The 8578-nt window shown below is 33.4% G+C and overlaps 1 long non-coding RNA gene across 1 annotated transcript; it reads left to right on the top strand.

The window, feature by feature from the left end:
* Positions 1 to 366: 366 nt before the first annotated feature.
* Positions 367 to 7052, top strand: LOC135218450 (uncharacterized). The gene is made up of 2 exons (XR_010315330.1): positions 367 to 664; positions 6467 to 7052. It is a non-coding gene; the product is annotated as an uncharacterized LOC135218450 (long non-coding RNA).
* Positions 7053 to 8578: the final 1526 nt, after the last annotated feature.

Here is an 8578-nt window from a genome sequence, read left to right on the forward strand (position 1 = left end):
GGCCAAACAATACGTAAAGGGCAAAACAAGTAAAATAACTAAACACGTAATCTAGCGCTGAAAATCTTCTTCAACGTGGAGAAAAGGTTTGGTCACTTACATATCAAAGCTTATGAGACTCTTGCTTGACGTAATCAGTGCTAACTTAGAAATGTGACTTATCTTATGTCGCTACCAAGAACTGAAAAATCATGAAGAAATTATACATTTCATTTCCTTTGGCTTAATACATACAGAGAGAGAGAGAGAGAGAGAGAGAGAGAGAGACCAATGACATTCAAGAAAATGTATACGATTCTTGAAGCGTTTAACTTGTTCTTTGTGTTTTTCTAATCCTTGCCATCGCCTATCGTTTACAAGGTCAGAACTAAGGACTTCGGTCTTTTAGAGACCGCGAGACCTCAATCCGAGTTATTCTAGGTAAGCTTGTATCCATAGACGGTGTATTCGTCTGTTTGCTGCTAAGTTTTTAAGGTTTTACGTACCGACGACGACATTTCCATGAATGTGTCTTATAAAGCAATGTATCCAGTGGAGTCGATTCTTTCCTTTTACATTCCCATCGGACTATTGATACTCGTCATAGCAGGTTTTTGGATGTGCGTTTGCTACCACAGATTTAGGAGTCAGTATATTCCACCTTCTCCAGTTCCTCAAAGGCGCAGTAAGTAAAGAGTTTTGAGTCATTGGGATAAAAAGGTATTAAGTTCTTTGGATATTTTGAACAATCCAATATAATTACATTTTATATCTAAAATTAAGCAATGCAGATATTTTATTTGCAGTTAATCTTAAAACAGGACAATGTGGTCTGTGCATATGTCTGAATTTTTAACTTTGTCCTACTGTCTTCAAAATTTCTTAGAGACATAAGGTTAATTGGTTTGATGTAGTTACGTAATCTGCAGTTCGTTTTTACTCATAATTGCAACAAATAATTTTTCTGAATGTATAACTGGACGGGATATATGTATTTGATATAAATTTATAAATTACCGTTTCTTTGCAATTTTGGAAAAGACTGCGGGTGGATGTGTGGTTAAAGTAAAATATTTGTGTGGTTCAAGTAAAAAATTAAAGAACATAGACATTTTAACAAAATAATACTGGTTAGAGGAAGAATGGGGACGACAGCATATTGGATTTATTCGTGGTTAGTAGGATTAAGTTTACTTAATATTAAGGATATCGATTAGGTCCCATAGTTGAACTGGGGTGATTATTCTATTGTGTGTTGAGCTTTTCCGTTATGGATAAGAAAAATGCAGTATTTTAAACTAGACTATGATTTAAAGAGTAGTTTTTAAAAGCTTTAGTTATCCTCCAAAAGTCATTTAAAGGCTGAGTTACATGTGGACAGTTTGGTAATATAACTATGGTTCTTCTCGAATGCAAAATTCAGTATCTTAATTGGTAGAATGTTTCTTTTTCTTAAGAATGAGGGTAAAGTGAATATTACTAATTTCCGAATATGTTGCGGGATTATGAGGCACCTCTGCTATGAATGAGCAGTTGCGTGGTCTTTAACTATTTTTACAATAGTTTTAAGATTTCAACCTACGAAATTTTAATGCATTAAGGTTCTTTGTATTGTACGTGACATATTTTGAATTCAGTTTGTGTATATTGTAAGATTTCTGTATGCAGTGAAACTACTATGAGATTCAGGACCTCTGTAACACTGTTTTTTGGACTTTGCTCCTTACCAAAGCATCGGATGTAGCTGAAAGTTGGCATATGTATATTTTACAACCACACAAATATTGTCAGCATTATCAATAACCTAAACCCGATCGTTTTAATTTTTATAGAGTAAAAATTATCTAGCAGACGCCATGACCAATGATTACGAGCCAAGAGTCGAAAAACATTCATTACGTAAGCAATGTAAACTCCTTTTATCGAAATGTTGCTCCGCCCATCCACTAGACAAACTCATTCACCTTGTTTCATCGGCTCTGAAACCCAAGGACTTTATGAATGGCAGAACGATACATAGATGTGGGTGGGGTATCTGTGCTAGCGTAGTAATACTACTGTAGCAGTAGTGCCGCAGTAGTATAGCAGTAATATACAAATTAAACGTTTAGGCCAACTGCTGGGATCCTTGAGGATCATTTAGCACTTCTTACAACTACTCGAGAATTCGAGTGTTTTTATAGCCAGAAGTTAAATTTTCTAATCCAACAATGCCCATGATAGCCTTCAGTGTTATCCTGAATTATAACGAGGCCAAAGTGGGTGGAGCCTCATGAAGTCATCATCCTGACTATAATTATTGGTGAAGGTTTAAAGCCAAAATACGGTACCGGCTATCTTTTTTTTTTTTTTTTTTTTTTTCCAGTAAATAAGTAGATAGCCAATAAATAAAAATTGCTTGACAGACATTGGATATAGCAGTTATCAAATCAAGCTTATCTACTATGTTTTTGAAAATTGCAAACTAATCCCTACATCTTGTCAATCTGATTGTGACCTATAAAGTAGACTGTAATTTCTTATGACACTTATTTTGGGAGTTAGACTAATAATCCAAGTGTTTTTGTATTTATTAACATATTTTGTAGGTTGGTTCATTATGTCTATTATCAGTGGAGAGGTTTCAGAGTTCATAAAGGTGTACTGCTTTGCTTGTATTAAAATTTGTATATCATTGTTGCCAGAGGTATAGCCTTCGTTACGTATAGCCAATCATCCATCGAGAGAGAGGGAAGAAATGCTGTCATTAGTTACGTAACGAGTGCGTTCGTAACCTTTTCTGAGTAAGTTGGCCCGTCTTCAAAAATCACTTTTATATTTTACGTACCAAAATTTTTCAACCTACGTAATGCAGAATAGTCAAAATTTGTGTAGATATAATGTGTATTCTGAATAAGCGTTATATTTATGAAATACATAGATAAAAAGTTATTGCGAAAAAACCGTTACAGAGGCCCTGAATCTCATAGTAATCTATAAATGCTAATAGATTTTACTGATAAATTCTTCTAATCTGTATTTAAAGTGCTGTCCAGCTGTATCCCCCAGTTAAGGTTAAGTGAACAATAAAGGAGGAGACACGGGTGTCTACTTGCTACTTAGGATTTGTGCAAAATCATGTCAGTTAGGTTTAGATTTTGTGCTCTAGGTTAGATTACATTAGCTAAAGAAGTACACTCCCTTCCAGTGCAATACCTTTGGCGCTGTTACGTTAGTTCAACCTTATTAATGTTTATCATATGGCTTGCCAATGGACATTTTCCCTACATGGGATTTGTACAGAAGAGGGGAAAATATATATTAATGAACACTGTCGGAAAAAAAATTACAACTGTAAGGTAGGATAAATAACTTTTCCTGGCTTGCCTACATGTTAATTTGTAATGAGGGCGAGAATTAAGTTTCATGGCTTAACCCAAATGTTACTCTGTAAATATGCGTCATTCGTAGGTACTGCAGGGGAGATTTTTGTAGTACTTAGAAATTTGTTTTTAATTGGCTTTCATACACAGCTTTAATTTAAACCTTTAGTATTTAAACTAAGAAATATTGGCACAAGTTATCTCTGGCTATCTGTAGAGGTATACTCGTTAATGGTTGTTTCTATGATAAAAGCTAAAGCGGTTAACCATTCAGTTCACAGTAATTTGATCTGTTGCATATATTGGGAATTCTATTTCAATGGATTAGCAGTGAAAAATTTTTCTGGAGCTAGTATAAAGTGTACTAGTTGCCTGAAATAACTATTTGGTTAGTATTTTAAATTTATACAAGCTATATTCTCTTTGGTATTCGATGTGAACACTGGAGTTAACTTGGCTAACTGTTGGTGGTTTTACTGGACAGTGATAGCTTTACAGTAGACACCACATCAGTTTCATAGCACCATGCTTCATGAATTGGAAAGTAAGAGATATTTTTTTAGTGATATTCTTAAGATGTTGCTGTATCCGAATTGGGAATTCCAGACTTCCAATATTTTTTCAATTATCTATGTAGAAATTTGTTGGGACTTCTTGATCAAATGTTTAGTCTAACAGCAGTTAATATTTTTAGGCTATTTATCAATTTAGAAAATTGGTTTACCGAATTCCTAATGAAAAAATGGTTAATTCTTAATGAATTAGTGCATAAATTTCAATTTAGCTGATAAATTTCACTTTAGAATTGGTTAAATCTTGATCAGGTACCAGACTCTCTGATCTGATATTTACTATAGGTTCTGGATATGCAAATATATCGAAAAGTCAGCAAATACCTGTGCAAATGGTATTGGCATCTTAGTCTGTTTTGGTGAAGGTTTGTATTTTATTAATGCAAGAATTCTTGATTGGACTTTACTGTTGTTAATTCCATTGTTAGAATATGGTTCTTCAGGGTGAGGCAATAGTTTTAAACTATTGTCTAAATGAGGAATGTTAGTTTCTTAGTTTCACTGTTCTTAATAGAGGTTGGGACAAGGAAAGGAAGTATTAGGATTTTTTTTTTTTTTTTTTTTTTTTTTTTTTTTTTTTACTGTTCTTAATAGAGGTTGGGACAAGGAAAGGAGTATAGGATTTTTTTTTTTTTTTTTTTTTTTTTTTTTTTTTTTTTTTAAGAGCTTTCTTGGCTCGAGAAATAGGGAACTTGTTCCATTAAGCTTGGAGTTGTCTAATAGAGTAAAAGAAAATACTGAACAATAGTCATGTGGTATATTACTTATTAATTTATTAATTTTAATTATCCCTGTACACTAGTTTGGCAGTCTGCAAATATTTAACTGTATGAACCCCTGAATTGGTGTAAAAAACAAAATCTGATACAGATGCAAATATTAGGTGGTAGAAGCTGAAGCAAAACTGATTAAAATCTGGTATAATTGAATTTTAGGGATGCGAAACAAGAGTGTGGAATTACGTAGCCGATTTGCTACTTCATGATTGTTTCGAGATTTAATACTTGCCCAGCACCCTATGTAGCTGGTTTGCCACTTCATGATTGTTTTGAGGCTTTTCCAGTCAGACTCCATAAGTCTCCTAATATTTTATAAGATATACTGGATTTAATTTTGGCTTTAATGGATTTCCTAATTTAGTTGCTTCATAGTAAACTTATAGGGAATTGGTGACTTGGTAATTTCCTGTGAAATGCAGCGTGAGTAAAATAGGGTATGCCTAAATTTTTGTTATTCGGGTAAGCTCCATCTTGTGGAAAGTTTAGTGAACACTATGCATTCTTCCTCCCATGAGTTTGTTTTAATTTTAACAAAGTTTTTACTTGCCTCTAGCAGTTTTAGCTTTCCAATCCTAAGGAAACTCTTGGTATTAGCACGATTATAATCTCTGATGTAATAACACTAAAGATTTTAAGAAATTTACTGTTCCTTACAAAAACTTGGTATGGAATAAATTCTTGCTTGTTGAGGTATACCTAGCCTGATCAAAAATGTTATAAACTTTTTCGGCAGGTTTTGCTGTGAATGACGCTGAACTTAAGGTCTAAACACATACTAGTTCATAACAAGCTAGTTTTGCAAATGAACGTGTTCTGCGAGGTGGAAGAATTTTAATTTATTTGCTCACTATTTGATCTTAAAACTTACGACCTTCAAAATGCGAAATGGTTGTGTGCATAGCCTTCTTGTAATGCTAACCTCCTGATAAGCATAATCTAAACTGTTTCCTGCCCTGGTTGATTTTTTTTATCCTAATTTTCTTTGAAAAATTTTCAGTCAAACTAGACTGATTGAAAAACCTTATTAATTTTAAAACCCTCGGTTGAAGTGATTCGGCTTGGTTTTCCTAAAGGTTTTGTTTTCTACTAATGGTAAAGTATGATGGTTTAGCCTGATGTATTATACATTTTAGACTTATGAATCTCTTGCTTCCTAAGTGAACCTGATAGGTTCTAGTGGTTATCCTGAAGATATTAAACCCTGAAATAAATTGAACGCCTGAAGAGCTTATACCTTGAAATAAATCTTCATCTGCAATATGACTAAGGTTAAATGTCAAACTAGTTTTGGAACTGAAATTACTAAAGTAATAATTAAACTTCTATTTTAATTTTGTCATACTTAATAAAATGTGTTATTTTCTTTAGTCAGGCATCATGATAGGATATAAATTAGAAAACTTCTAATTTGTGTAACGTGGGACGGTATTTATAACATTTAACCCTTGTTTGTCGCTGGTCTCTGTCTCAAAACTCTATAGGACCTATCTTGAGTTTAGTTTGTGGTAATTTAATTTCAAAGTAACTAAATGTTTCAAGGCAGTCTCAATATTGAAGTTGGGCGAGACACATTTATAGTACTTAGTGATGGAAGGGTCGAATGGTTTGTGAGCATTTCAATTTTAGGAATATATGTAACACTGTTTTTATGACTGCATGTTTCTCGGAAATGTTAACTGCGCGAGACCTTGGGTCTTGTTTAAACTTCTAGGATACTTAAAAACGCTGCAGTAAGATAAATGCAGACATTACTTCTTTCTTATTACTGTTATAGGAAGGACTTAAGTGCCCCGAAAAGACGAAGCCAATCATCCTGCTGTTGAGACGGAGTACAAAATGGACTTCAGTTTATCCTCGATGGATGCTGCAATAATTTGTATCTTATGTGCTGTCTTCAACTGGAGGGTTATAGCTGCAATTTTTCTAAAAATTCTCTACTTTATTATAAATTTTCCAGAGAGACTAGCATGTAGTTTCAATATGCTGAAACATTACATTTTGGTGACTATGCTAGACTGGTTCTTTACATTTCTTCTTCTTTTAATGGTTCATTGGGATGATTTACAAATAAATCGTGCTATCACATTAGTAGCACAATTCATAATGACACATGAAATGGCCTATAATGTTAGATATATGTTGTAATAGTGGTCTGGAATTCAGGCATTTTGAGATTCTTTGCCAGACTTTTTTTTTTTAAAGATTTTGGATAAGATCTTGCGAAAGTGAGTTTTTTAAGACATTTAATGCAAATTCATGTTGTACGAACTGACTTCTAACTTGGTTAGTATAGTTTTTAATAAATGAGGGTCCTTCAACTGACTGTATTATTACTTGCAATAATTAAAGATTAAATTCATCTGAGTTGAATTATTATCCAATGGGGCTAGCTTTCTAAGAGTCGTGATAGTTTCTCACATGACACTTTCATTATAAAATAAAAGTTCAAACGGGTTTGAAACCCTTGTGGATGGGCTGAGGAACGAAAATCAAACATCGTATGCACAATACACTGCTCTAACCAAACGCGAATGGGAAAGTTTTATTTAAGTATAGCCTACCAAATGTAAATCCAAGGGAATTGTTTGGACTGTTGTTAAATGAATGAAGATCGAAATTTTACTAAATTAGAAAAGCTTGGCAAGATTCCTATAAGGTTACCCCAAAACTGTAGTGAAGAAAAGATCTTTATATAGATGGGTTCAACATTCCACGTGAAGTATCTAAAATATCAATAATATCGGACAAAACTCAAAAGCCTTAAGTTGCTGACTTAACATGGCTAGTGATGCAGGATGAGATAATCTTCAATTTAACTCGTGAAAATAATTTCTAAATTTAGAACTCTGATAATAAGATTAAGTAAACAAAAATATTTAAGAACACTACATCGATTACTATGTTCCGCATAAAAGAATTAACTATGAAATATATAAGAAATTGAGGTTAGAAAAAAAAAGGTTTTTGAAAAGCTAGATAGGCTTTTATGATGAAAACCGCGGCCATTTAATTGGATACTCCTCAAGTACTCCATTGTGAAACAAAACTTTTAGAATATATATTTTAAAATCGAGTGAGTATATGAAATGGAAAAGCAAATGAATGATACAACTATTATTGCTGAAAGGACACTTGACTACTTATGCCGGGTGAAGGGTCGGAGAGGGAATAGTTAAGTTACAGAAAATCTGAACACTGCTTCAGGTGGAATACACTAACTGAAAGGGAAAATTCGCTGGGGGAAAGTCACTATTGTCATGTTGTTAGAATTAAAATTTCCTTTATAGCTTCCTCTAAACTGGAATTAAATCTATGATTCTGGGAGGAAAAATTACTTTGAAATTATCTAGGTATAGTTATTCCTCTTAAGCAATACTGATGGCTTATTACTCAACTGTAGGTAAAAGAAAGTCCTTGGTAATTACGAGGCTTTTTTTAAGTGAAATTAACGCCCTTCTGGTTTGTAAATTTACATATGATAAGTCTCATACCAAAGTATTACTTTGAAAGTTATTATTAGGTGTAATGGTGGGGGTCGTGTCGTATCTCAAGGTACTGAAAGGCATTGAAATTTAAGAAATTTGTCGTAAAAATGAGTTTTCCATACTTAATGTCACTAGCTTGACAAAGTTGAAGGCTGCAGGAAAGCACGTTCATTTTTCGGGCACTGCAAGTCTTGGCCAGTGTATTCAAATATATTCAGGAAACAAGCATAACTGATATATGCAATGCACTTACACAAATTTGTATTTACCAGATGAATGAAATGACTTAATGTTGCCTAAATCATTGATACAATTTTTATTGTCCAGATGATTTTGACCAGATGAAGGAAAGGACTTGAAACAATTTTGCCCAAAGCATTGATGAAGGACTAACGACTTGT

Source organism: Macrobrachium nipponense, chromosome 9 (genome assembly GCF_015104395.2).
Source record: "Macrobrachium nipponense isolate FS-2020 chromosome 9, ASM1510439v2, whole genome shotgun sequence".
In the NCBI taxonomy this organism is placed as follows: domain Eukaryota; kingdom Metazoa; phylum Arthropoda; class Malacostraca; order Decapoda; family Palaemonidae; genus Macrobrachium; species Macrobrachium nipponense.